This window comes from Rhinoderma darwinii, assembly GCF_050947455.1.
Source record: "Rhinoderma darwinii isolate aRhiDar2 chromosome 2 unlocalized genomic scaffold, aRhiDar2.hap1 SUPER_2_unloc_55, whole genome shotgun sequence".
Classification (NCBI taxonomy): Eukaryota; Metazoa; Chordata; class Amphibia; order Anura; family Rhinodermatidae; genus Rhinoderma; species Rhinoderma darwinii.
The window spans coordinates 706,657-718,885 of record NW_027461724.1 but is presented as its reverse complement, the minus strand read 5'-3'; the positions used below and the strand labels follow the sequence as shown (position 1 = coordinate 718,885).

Sequence of the window (12,229 nt, the reverse complement as noted above, 5' to 3'; positions counted from 1 at the left end):
GGGAGGAACAAGTGGAAAGCCGTTCAGATTGGCAAGTGAGTTATCCTTGTGAAAGTGTAGCTGTGGTTACAGTGTGTCGAGCCACCACTCAAGCTAATGACACCATTGGGAGGCGATTACTGGAGCAAATACCTTTAGAAGGAACGGATTTGACCACCAGACAAATAGATGAAGTGGCGGGAGTGTTAGGAGAGCACTCCAAGGCTTTTTCCAAGAATGAAGCAGACTTTGGGTTGACAACAACTTTAGAACATGAAATACATACGGGAAATGCTCACCCGGTACGAGAACGATACCGTACCATTCCGCCCGCTTTTTATCAAGAAGCCAAAGTGTTGCTAAAACGCATGCTAGACAGTCATGTTATCCGACCCAGTAAAAGTCCATGGGCTTCTCCCATAGTATTAGTAAAGAAGAAAGATGGAAGCTTGCGGTTCTGTGTAGATTACCGGCGATTGAATGCCTGCACCGTCAGAGATGCATACCCTTTACCACGAATAGAAGACTCTTTGCTGGCTTTGGGTAAGGCCAAATACTTCTCTACCCTGGATTTGGCCAGTGGGTACTGGCAAGTACCAGTTGCAGAAGAAGATCGAGAAAAAACTGCATTCATCACCCCTATGGGGTTATACGAATTTTTGAGGATGCCGTTCGGTCTAACCAATGCACCAGCTACATTTCAGCGCTTGATGGAAGTTTGTTTGGGAGATTTAAACTTTGAATGTTTGCTCATCTACCTAGATGACATCATTATCTTCTCAGCCACTTTCACAGAACATTTGGAAAGATTGAAAGTGGTACTTACGCGTATCGAAGAACATGGTCTAAAACTAAAACCGGGCAAATGTCACTTGTTTAAAGAAAGAATTGAGTACCTGGGACACGTGGTTACTAGAGACGGTGTACAACCAATGGATGCCAAAGTACGAGCCGTGCAACAATGGCCGGTACCAAAGACAGTAACAGAGATTAGAAGTTTCCTAGGACTGATTGGATATTACAGACGGTTCATACAGAATTTTGCTAAGGTGGCTGCTCCCCTATATGTGTTACTGAATGGAACCAAACCGGGAGTCGATCATAAGAGAAGTATCACTTGGGGAATAGAGGCTGAACAAGCCTTCCAAGAGTTAAAAAGACGACTAACTGGTGCTCCTGTCTTGGCGTATGCAGATTACTCTCTACCATTTGTTTTGTGTACCGATGGAAGTTTAAAAGGATTAGGAGCTGTTCTTTCTCAAGTGCAGAATGGACGGGAACGTGTCATTGCTTATGCCAGTCGGACGCTGAGAGATGGGGAAAAGAATCCGGACAACTATAGCTCATTCCGGTTGGAACTTTTGGCAGTCGTATGGGCGGTTACCGAGCGATTTGCAGATATCTTGCTGGGCGCAGAGTGTGTGTTATGGACTGACAATAATCCATTGGTTCATTTAGACTCGGCCAAATTGGGTGCTATGGAGCAACGTTGGCGAGCACGACTTAGCAAATTTAAATTTACTGTGAAGTACCGCCCAGGACGAGCTAATGGGAATGCAGATGCCCTGTCCCGTAATCCAGTAGATTTGCCTGAAGGACTGACTGAAGAGGAGTTAGAGGAAACAGAGACTCCTAATTTCCTTGCCAATGAAGTACATGATCAGATGCCAGGTGAGAATATTCAAAGTGCTCCGGTGCATACTGGGGAGCCCATAAGAGAAACCATCGATCAATGGACTGCTGAAGAATGGAAGAAACAGCAGTTGCAAGATATTCAAATTCGGACTGTAAGAAGATGGGTGCTAGAGAGATACCGACCCAATCAACGAGAGCGATTGCGATTGTCTGGAGTGGGACAGAGAATATATCGCCAACGAGATAGATTGGCAGTAAAACAAGGGATATTGTACCGCCGAGTATTCCTACCGACCATGGAAGGACCCGTCTGGCAAGCTGTGTTGCCGGAGCGAGAGTTAGAAAGTACGGTTAAGTGGATGCATGAGAAAAAGGGGCATTACGGTCCTGAAAAGACTTTCCGTTGGTTGCAACAATTCTACTATCATCCTTTGCTGTTTGCAGTGGCACAGAAAGTGTGTCAGAACTGTAGAAATTGCACCCTGGCCAGAGCGGCTGAACAACAAGCTCCGGTGGGGCATATACAGACGCATTATCCATTACAGTTGGTCATGATGGACTATTTGACAGTAGATGAGTCTTTACAAGGGTACAGATATTTATTGGTTGTGATAGACCACTTCACCAAATTCACAGTGGCCGTACCTACCAGAGATCAAACGGCTGAATCTGCGGCACAGGGATTGTGGACTCATTTCATCTTACCCTATGGATGTCCTTCACAGCTTCACTCTGATCAAGGAGCTTGTTTTGAGGGGCGAGTAATAGAAGAATTATGCAGATTGTACCAGATTAAAAAGACCCGCACGACCCCGTATCACCCTCAAGGGAACGGGGCCTGTGAAAGGATGAATCGGACCATATTGCAGTTGTTGCGAACACTGGAGAAACAAAAAAAAGAGAGATGGCCTGACTACATTGCAGAATTAATCTGGATCTATAATAACACTGTACATGCCACTACTGGATATTCTCCTTTTCTGTTAATGTTCGGAAGAAATGGACGATGTCCCCTAAATTTAATGATGCCTATCCCGGAAGAACAAGAAGAGTGGATTCCGCAGACCTGGATGTGGGGTCATCGACGCAAGGTACAAGAAATGTATAATTTAGTGGCGCAGAGACTGGGGCCTCATGATCTTACAGTAAATCAGAAATTGAAGGAACTACCTTTGCAAGTGGGTGATAGAGTAATCGTGCGAAACCAGGGTGCAAGAAGAGCAGGAAAGCTGCAATGGAAGTGGGAAACCTTGGCGTATGAGGTGGTGCGTCAGCCCAATCCATATATTCCTGTATTTGTGATCAAGCCGGAGGGTAGTAGTGGCCCTTTGAAAACCGTACACAGAAATATGCTGAGACCCTGCACATTTATAAGTCGTGAACCAGAAGCAAACACTGGAGATCCTCCTGTTGCAACACCCGTTCCCATAGATGAAGGTTGGTGGAGTCCGCCGGTTCAAGTACCAGAGAGACAAGAAAGTACCAGTGAAGTACAAGAAGAGAATGTTACTCCTGTGGAAGAAGAGTTGTCACAGGTACGTCATTCTCAGCGATCCAATTTTGGAAGACTTCCTTCTAGGTTTGAAGGATTTGTGACGCCACAGCAAGTTGCCGGGACGGCAACTGATAAACCTGGGGGAAAAGATGTAACCCAGCAAAAGGATTGTATGGCATTGAGAAATGGGAGGTTGTGGCCGGCCACTAGAGGGCGCTGTGAGGTTGGTACATCGACAGTGTTTAGTGTGTGGAGTGATATACAAGAGAGGTCTAGTGAGGAAGTGTCTGGAGAGAGGTCGGAGAAGCGCTGGACAGGAAGAGACAGAGACTGGACGGAGAGAGCTGTAGCAAGTAAGGAAGACAATGAGACTCAGATAACTGTAAAAGATAAAGAGCATTCTGGCCAGCAGCAGAGCATAAGTAATGTGAAGTATCAGACACGCATTTACTGGAGTTCCAAGTTAAGGAGATCCGGCTGAGTTAAGAAGAGAGTGTTTAGAGCAAGAAGCTGAAGACGCCATTTTGAGCATAAGGTAGCATAGAGCGATTAACTGCCGGATCATCAGAGAGTGCATTGTATTACATTGCCGGACCTCAAAGATCACATTACACTAAACCTGGAAGCTAAGAGACTTTATTATCCTAAGGCACCGGATAAAGAGAACATATTTTAATCATTACGGATTATAAGAGACTGTGTTATATTTAAGTGCCGGATAAAAGCAGAGACTGTATTGTTTACCGAGCACCAGTTATATTTTGCCTAGAGCTCAAGTTTTTGACTGTTGTCATATTTTCTGCATGTTCAGTAAAGACAAAACGAATATAATCCCGGTGTCAGTAATTATTGTCCTTAAAGTCATATTACAGCCCCATTATGATGTCAGAAAGCTGGCTCTGGCTCCTGAGGTCTCCACTATGACACGTGCAAAGTTCCGTCTGAACTTTATATAAGACGGTGCGGCTCAGTCAGTCACTCAGTGTTGCCTGAGAGGGCAATACTGCAACAGCCGGCCCCCAGGCTGTCTTTTTTTTGCACAGCTAGTTGCCACCAGGAGGCCACAAGAGGGAGACAAGGGACTGCAAAATGGAAAATAGGCATCCACCAACTTTACAGACAACTTGTTCTCCTTGCTCCTACAACCTCCATCCTTGCACAGTTTGTTATTCTTCCAGGTAACATAGTAACAAATCCAAATTGCTGCTCTCTTTGTAGGCAAGCAAGGGTTTGTTGCAACTGCAATTCTTACTTCTTCTTGAAATGTAGGGACCACAGTACATTCCATCACATCCATCTAGTGTACACAGGTAGGTCCATTGTGACGGGCGGGCGGGCGGGCTGGCTGCTTTAATGGCTGTTTGCTGTTCCCCTACTCCACTCCACTATTTGACTATGGTGCTGCATCAATCAGTGGCTGGCTCAGGTGCAGCTCTTTAACCTACCTAGGAGGGAGGGCGGAGAGAAGACAAGGAAGGTGAATGAGCTGTTCCAATGTGAAATGCCGGAAACACAGACGACACAAAACAAGAGGTGGCAATGTATTAATTAATTGCATTTAATAAATTAGCTCATTATCACACATGACTGTACAAATGCATTGTCCAACAGGTGTTGAAATAATGGGATTAAAAGGGGAGATCCCATCCGAAAGACAAAAACAATGGCAAACACAAAAAGCACTTTTGGAATCTGATTTTAGTAAACACATAAGGAAAGGGTGCACCGGTCCTGGAAATACTGCAATACCAGGTCAATGCGTGGAGTGGACAGAGCAAGCTCTATTTCCATCTCCCTGTTCTAAAAATCCATTTAATATATGGTCCCCAGATAGGGGACGTATCAGATATTAAACTGATAAGAACAGATACTACACTTGATCTTAGCCAAAAGGCCGAGAAGCGATAACCCGAACGTGCCGCGCGTTTTGCTTCTTTTGCTTGCACCACAATGCAGTGCTGAAAGAGGAGGAATCGACATAAAAACGCCTTCCTGGCAACGCCCAAATGCCCTCCTGCCGTGCAAACACTGGCAGCAGCAGCAGCAGCAGCAGCAGCAGCAGCAGTAAGTGCATGCCCACTGCCACCCCTTCTCCTTTCACACCTTGTATCAGCTTTAATCCAGTCCAGTGCTGCCTGCTGAGCAGCACTGACCAACACTGCCTGGGCCCAGGCTTTTATCTCTGAGGCCCCATTATGATGTCAGAAAGCTGGCTCTGGCTCCTGAGGTCTCCACTATGACACGTGCAAAGTTCTGTCTGAACTTTATATAAGACGGTGCGGCTCAGTCAGTCACTCAGTGTTGCCTGAGAGGGCAACACTGCAACAGCCGGCCCCCAGGCTGTCTTTTTTTTGCACAGCTAGTTGCCTCCAGGAGGCCACAAGAGGGAGACAAGGGACTGCAAAATGGAAAATAGGCATCCACCAACTTTACAGACAACTTGTTCTCCTTGCTCCTACAACCTCCATCCTTGCACAGTTTGTTATTCTTCCAGGTAACATAGTAACAAATCCAAATTGCTGCTCTCTTTGTAGGCAAGCAAGGGTTTGTTGCAACTGCAATTCTTACTTCTTCTTGAAATGTAGGGACCACAGTACATTCCATCACATCCATCTAGTGTACACAGGTAGGTCCATTGTGACGGGCGGGCGGGCGGGCTGGCTGCTTTAATGGCTGTTTGCTGTTCCCCTACTCCACTCCACTATTTGACTATGGTGCTGCATCAATCAGTGGCTGGCTCAGGTGCAGCTCTTTAACCTACCTAGGAGGGAGGGCGGAGAGAAGACAAGGAAGGTGAATGAGCTGTTCCAATGTGAAATGCCGGAAACACAGAAACACAGACGACACAAAACAAGAGGTGGCAATGTATTAATTAATTGCATTTAATAAATTAGCTCATTATCACACATGACTGTACAAATGCATTGTCCAACAGGTGTTGAAATAATGGGATTAAAAGGGGAGATCCCATCCGAAAGACAAAAACAATGGCAAACACAAAAAGCACTTTTGGAATCTGATTTTAGTAAACACATAAGGAAAGGGTGCACCGGTCCTGGAAATACTGCAATACCAGGTCAATGCGTGGAGTGGACAGAGCAAGCTCTATTTCCATCTCCCTGTTCTAAAAATCCATTTAATATATGGTCCCCAGATAGGGGACGTATCAGATATTAAACTGATAAGAACAGATACTACACTTGATCTTAGCCAAAAGGCCGAGAAGCGATAACCCGAACGTGCCGCGCGTTTTGCTTCTTTTGCTTGCACCACAATGCAGTGCTGAAAGAGGAGGAATCGACATAAAAACGCCTTCCTGGCAACGCCCAAATGCCCTCCTGCCGTGCAAACACTGGCAGCAGCAGCAGCAGCAGCAGCAGCAGCAGTAAGTGCATGCCCACTGCCACCCCTTCTCCTTTCACACCTTGTATCAGCTTTAATCCAGTCCAGTGCTGCCTGCTGAGCAGCACTGACCAACACTGCCTGGGCCCAGGCTTTTATCTCTGAGGCCCCATTATGATGTCAGAAAGCTGGCTCTGGCTCCTCAGGTCTCCACTATGACACGTGCAAAGTTCCGTCTGAACTTTATATAAGACGGTGCGGCTCAGTCAGTCACTCAGTGTTGCCTGAGAGGGCAACACTGCAACAGCCGGCCCCCAGGCTGTCTTTTTTTTTGCACAGCTAGTTGCCTCCAGGAGGCCACAAGAGGGAGACAAGGGACTGCAAAATGGAAAAAAAGCATCCACCATCTTTACAGACAACTTGTTCTCCTTGCTCCTACAACCTCCATCCTTGCACAGTTTGTTATTCTTCCAGGTAACATAGTAACAAATCCAAATTGCTGCTCTCTTTGTAGGCAAGCAAGGGTTTGTTGCAACTGCAATTCTTACTTCTTCTTGAAATGTAGGGACCACAGTACATTCAATCACATCCATCTAGTGTACACAGGTAGGTCCATTGTGACGGGCGAGCGGGCGGGCGGGCGGGCTGGCTGCTTTAATGGCTGTTTGCTGTTCCCCTACTCCACTCCACTATTTGACTATGGTGCTGCATCAATCAGTGGCTGGCTCAGGTGCAGCTCTTGAACCTACCTAGGAGGGAGGGCGGAGAGAAGACAAGGAAGGTGAATGAGCTGTTCCAATGTGAAATGCCGGAAACACAGAAACACAGACGACACAAAACAAGAGGTGGCAATGTATTAATTAATTGCATTTAATAAATTAGCTCATTATCACACATGACTGTACAAATGCATTGTCCAACAGGTGTTGAAATAATGGGATTAAAAGGGGAGATCCCATCCGAAAGACAAAAACAATGGCAAACACAAAAAGCACTTTTGGAATCTGATTTTAGTAAACACATAAGGAAAGGGTGCACCGGTCCTGGAAATACTGCAATACCAGGTCAATGCGTGGAGTGGACAGAGCAAGCTCTATTTCCATCTCCCTGTTCTAAAAATCCATTTAATATATGGTCCCCATTTAGGGGACGTATCAGATATTAAACTGATAAGAACAGATACTACACTTGATCTTAGCCAAAAGGCCGAGAAGCGATAACCCGAACGTGCCGCGCGTTTTGCTTCTTTTGCTTGCACCACAATGCAGTGCTGAAAGAGGAGGAATCGACATAAAAACGCCTTCCTGGCAACGCCCAAATGCCCTCCTGCCGTGCAAACACTGGCGGCAGCAGCAGCAGCAGCAGCAGTAGTAAGTGCATGCCCACTGCCACCCCTTCTCCTTTCACACCTTGTATCAGCTTTAATCCAGTCCAGTGCTGCCTGCTGAGCAGCACTGACCAACACTGCCTGGGCCCAGGCTTTTATCTCTGAGGCCCCATTATGATGTCAGAAAGCTGGCTCTGGCTCCTGAGGTCTCCACTATGACACGTGCAAAGTTCCGTCTGAACTTTATATAAGACGGTGCGGCTCAGTCAGTCACTCAGTGTTGCCTGAGAGGGCAACACTGCAACAGCCGGCCCCCAGGCTGTCTTTTTTTTGCACAGCTAGTTGCCTCCAGGAGGCCACAAGAGGGAGACAAGGGACTGCAAAATGGAAAATAGGCATCCACCAACTTTACAGACAACTTGTTCTCTCTTGCTCCTACAACCTCCATCCTTGCACAGTTTGTTATTCTTCCAGGTAACATAGTAACAAATCCAAATTGCTGCTCTCTTTGTAGGCAAGCAAGGGTTTGTTGCAACTGCAATTCTTACTTCTTCTTGAAATGTAGGGACCACAGTACATTCCATCACATCCATCTAGTGTACACAGGTAGGTCCATTGTGACGGGCGGGCGGGCGGGCTGGCTGCTTTAATGGCTGTTTGCTGTTCCCCTACTCCACTCCACTATTTGACTATGGTGCTGCATCAATCAGTGGCTGGCTCAGGTGCAGCTCTTTAACCTACCTAGGAGGGAGGGCGGAGAGAAGACAAGGAAGGTGAATGAGCTGTTCCAATGTGAAATGCCGGAAACACAGAAACACAGACGACACAAAACAAGAGGTGGCAATGTATTAATTAATTGCATTTAATAAATTAGCTCATTATCACACATGACTGTACAAATGCATTGTCCAACAGGTGTTGAAATAATGGGATTAAAAGGGGAGATCCCATCCGAAAGACAAAAACAATGGCAAACACAAAAAGCACTTTTGGAATCTGATTTTAGTAAACACATAAGGAAAGGGTGCACCGGTCCTGGAAATACTGCAATACCAGGTCAATGCGTGGAGTGGACAGAGCAAGCTCTATTTCCATCTCCCTGTTCTAAAAATCCATTTAATATATGGTCCCCAGATAGGGGACGTATCAGATATTAAACTGATAAGAACAGATACTACACTTGATCTTAGCCAAAAGGCCGAGAAGCGATAACCCGAACGGGCCGCGCGTTGACCGAGCCTGCCCAATACTGCTGTTCACCCCTTGCAGCGATTCAGCCTACTCCTAGGCAATTCCATGGGGCCCTGCAGGCTCACACACACTCACAGCTACTAAGCGGGAGGTGAATAAAGGCCGGAGAGGAAGCAAGACAGGATTTGCTTCTTTTGCTTGCACCACAATGCAGTGCTGAAAGAGGAGGAATCGACATAAAAACGCCTTCCTGGCAAGGCCCAAATGCCCTCCTGCCGTGCAAACACTGGCAGCAGCAGCAGCAGCAGCAGTAAGTGCATGCCCACTGCCACCCCTTCTCCTTTCACACCTTGTATCAGCTTTAATCCAGTCCAGTGCTGCCTGCTGAGCAGCACTGACCAACACTGCCTGGGCCCAGGCTTTTATCTCTGAGGCCCCATTATGATGTCAGAAAGCTGGCTCTGGCTCCTGAGGTCTCCACTATGACACGTGCAAAGTTCCGTCTGAACTTTATATAAGACGGTGCGGCTCAGTCAGTCACTCAGTGTTGCCTGAGAGGGCAACACTGCAACAGCCGGCCCCCAGGCTGTCTTTTTTTTGCACAGCTAGTTGCCTCCAGGAGGCCACAAGAGGGAGACAAGGGACTGCAAAATGGAAAATAGGCATCCACCAACTTTACAGACAACTTGTTCTCCTTGCTCCTACAACCTCCATCCTTGCACAGTTTGTTATTCTTCCAGGTAACATAGTAAAAAATCCAAATTGCTGCTCTCTTTGTAGGCAAGCAAGGGTTTGTTGCAACTGCAATTCTTACTTCTTCTTGAAATGTAGGGACCACAGTACATTCCATCACATCCATCTAGTGTACACAGGTAGGTCCATTGTGACGGGCGGGCGGGCGGGCTGGCTGCTTTAATGGCTGTTTGCTGTTCCCCTACTCCACTCCACTATTTGACTATGGTGCTGCATCAATCAGTGGCTGGCTCAGGTGCAGCTCTTTAACCTACCTAGGAGGGAGGGCGGAGAGAAGACAAGGAAGGTGAATGAGCTGTTCCAATGTGAAATGCCGGAAACACAGAAACACAGACGACACAAAACAAGAGGTGGCAATGTATTAATTAATTGCATTTAATAAATTAGCTCATTATCACACATGACTGTACAAATGCATTGTCCAACAGGTGTTGAAATAATGGGATTAAAAGGGGAGATCCCATCCGAAAGACAAAAACAATGGCAAACACAAAAAGCACTTTTGGAATCTGATTTTAGTAAACACATAAGGAAAGGGTGCACCGGTCCTGGAAATACTGCAATACCAGGTCAATGCGTGGAGTGGACAGAGCAAGCTCTATTTCCATCTCCCTGTTCTAAAAATCCATTTAATATATGGTCCCCAGATAGGGGACGTATCAGATATTAAACTGATAAGAACAGATAAGGTTTCAACAAAATTTTATTGACACATATATATATACAGAGAATACATTTCATAGAATAAAATTCAGTAATAAAATGCTTGTTGTACATTTCATAAAATATTTTTGGTGTAATACAATTCTGTAATAAATTATTTGTTTGTACATTTTTCTTTAATAAAATTCAGTAACAAAAAGTTTTTATAATTCATTTCATTAAAACCTTTTTGTAAAATTAAATTCAGTAATAAAATGTTTATTTTTAGTACATTTCATTAAAATGATAAAAGCAATAAATTTTTAACGAGAAGAAGGTTTCTTTAAAAATATGACAATGGCAGGATAAAACAAGCAGTAAAATCACAATTACAAATACATAAATTATTTACATGGTAATCGTGTTCCACAGAGACAGACACCACATGGATGCCGCTTCTTTTGCTCCTAGATTTTTTTTGTCTCTGAGGTAGTATACATACAGCTCACTTAGCGCAATCTTGACACAGTCTGTAATGTCAATAAAATCACGTTTAAAAAGAAGAATGTTCCTAACCTTCCAGATGGCATTTTTAAAACAATTAATAATCATCCAGCAGATCTGAATGATGGGCAGGTAAAAAGGCCATAAAAAACGTATTCGTACTTAAAATCTTTAAGACCACAGATCCATTTTAGTAAAAGGCCTGCTTTCCTCCATACCTCCTGTGCATAGTGGCAGTTCCAGAACAAGTGCATTACTGTTTCGTCATTCCCGCACCTATCTCGTGGGCACTTGGCTCTCGCCACCAGTCCTCTCCTATGTTGGAATGCACGTGTAGGGAGGCACTGGTGGACGATTGCCCAGGCAAGGTCCTTATGCACATTTGCAAGATATTTCCCATACACATTTCGCCACACTTGCTTGGACCTTGCCTGCGAGAAATTGGACACTGCCACTGTCTCTTCTCCGTGTCTGCACGCCACTGACACCTTCCTCTGGTCCCCCAATATGTCAGGCTCCAATTCTTGGAGGCTCAGGAGCCTAACAGTCTTTTCTAGCACCACATAGTGTTTTGGGGGACACAGAAGCACAGGAGAATTTAAGGAGATACGAGCCCAACGTTTAAAAACCATGCCCGCTGCGTATTTTAAAAAGCAGCTAAAAATGCCATCGGATTTAAACATTTTAAAACAGAAGCAGAAATATTTGATATAAAAAAATGTAAAAAGGTTAGGAACATTTCTCCCGCCATTGTCTTTACCTTTATACATAAAATCACGTTTTAATTTTTCCATCTTGGAGCCCCACAGAAACATAAAACAAATGCGTGTTAGCTTTTTAATATATAAAATGGATGGAGGGAAAACCATGGCCACATAGAGCATTATTGGGATTAAAATCATTTTTATGATTAAAATTTTCCCCTCCATCGTGAGGCTCCTAAGATCCCACATTAAAACCTTCTTCTCTATTTTTGCTATCACTGAGTCCCAGTTAGAGGTCCCATTGTTCGCCTGATTAAAAACAATCCCTAAAATTTTAATCTGGTCCTTCTGCATTCTGACTCCTGGGGTCAGGGAGGAATCCCAGCCTCCTATATTAAAACAGTCACATTTATCAATGTTAAGTTTAAAACCAGAAGCCTCGCAGAAAAAGGTGGTGTTCCTCAGCGCCCTCCTCATGGATGATGAATCGGGGCACAGAATTGTCACATCATCCATGTAGCTTAATACCTTTACTTGGTTGCCCCTCCCACCAGGTATTGGGGCGCCTCTAATAACTTTATCGTTCCTGATCATGGCTAAAAGGGGCTCCATTGCGCAAATAAATAGTAGGGGAGACAATGGGCACCCTTGCTTGAC

General features: G+C 45.2%; 4 non-coding genes and 1 pseudogene across 4 annotated transcripts; all 5 read right to left on the bottom strand.

The window, feature by feature from the left end:
- Positions 1-4,824: 4,824 nt before the first annotated feature.
- On the bottom strand, positions 4,825-5,015 carry LOC142679423 (U2 spliceosomal RNA). The gene has a single exon (XR_012852678.1). It is a non-coding gene; the product is annotated as a U2 spliceosomal RNA (small nuclear RNA).
- A 1,133-nt stretch (positions 5,016-6,148) lies between these two features.
- LOC142679422 (U2 spliceosomal RNA) lies at positions 6,149-6,339 on the bottom strand. The gene has a single exon (XR_012852677.1). It is a non-coding gene; the product is annotated as a U2 spliceosomal RNA (small nuclear RNA).
- A 1,139-nt stretch (positions 6,340-7,478) lies between these two features.
- On the bottom strand, positions 7,479-7,669 carry LOC142679520 (U2 spliceosomal RNA). Its single transcript, XR_012852757.1, has one exon. It is a non-coding gene; the product is annotated as a U2 spliceosomal RNA (small nuclear RNA).
- Positions 7,670-8,797: 1,128 nt separating this feature from the next.
- Positions 8,798-8,988, bottom strand: LOC142679421 (U2 spliceosomal RNA). Its single transcript, XR_012852676.1, has one exon. It is a non-coding gene; the product is annotated as a U2 spliceosomal RNA (small nuclear RNA).
- A 1,266-nt stretch (positions 8,989-10,254) lies between these two features.
- Positions 10,255-10,429, bottom strand: LOC142679621 (U2 spliceosomal RNA; annotated as a pseudogene).
- Positions 10,430-12,229: the final 1,800 nt, after the last annotated feature.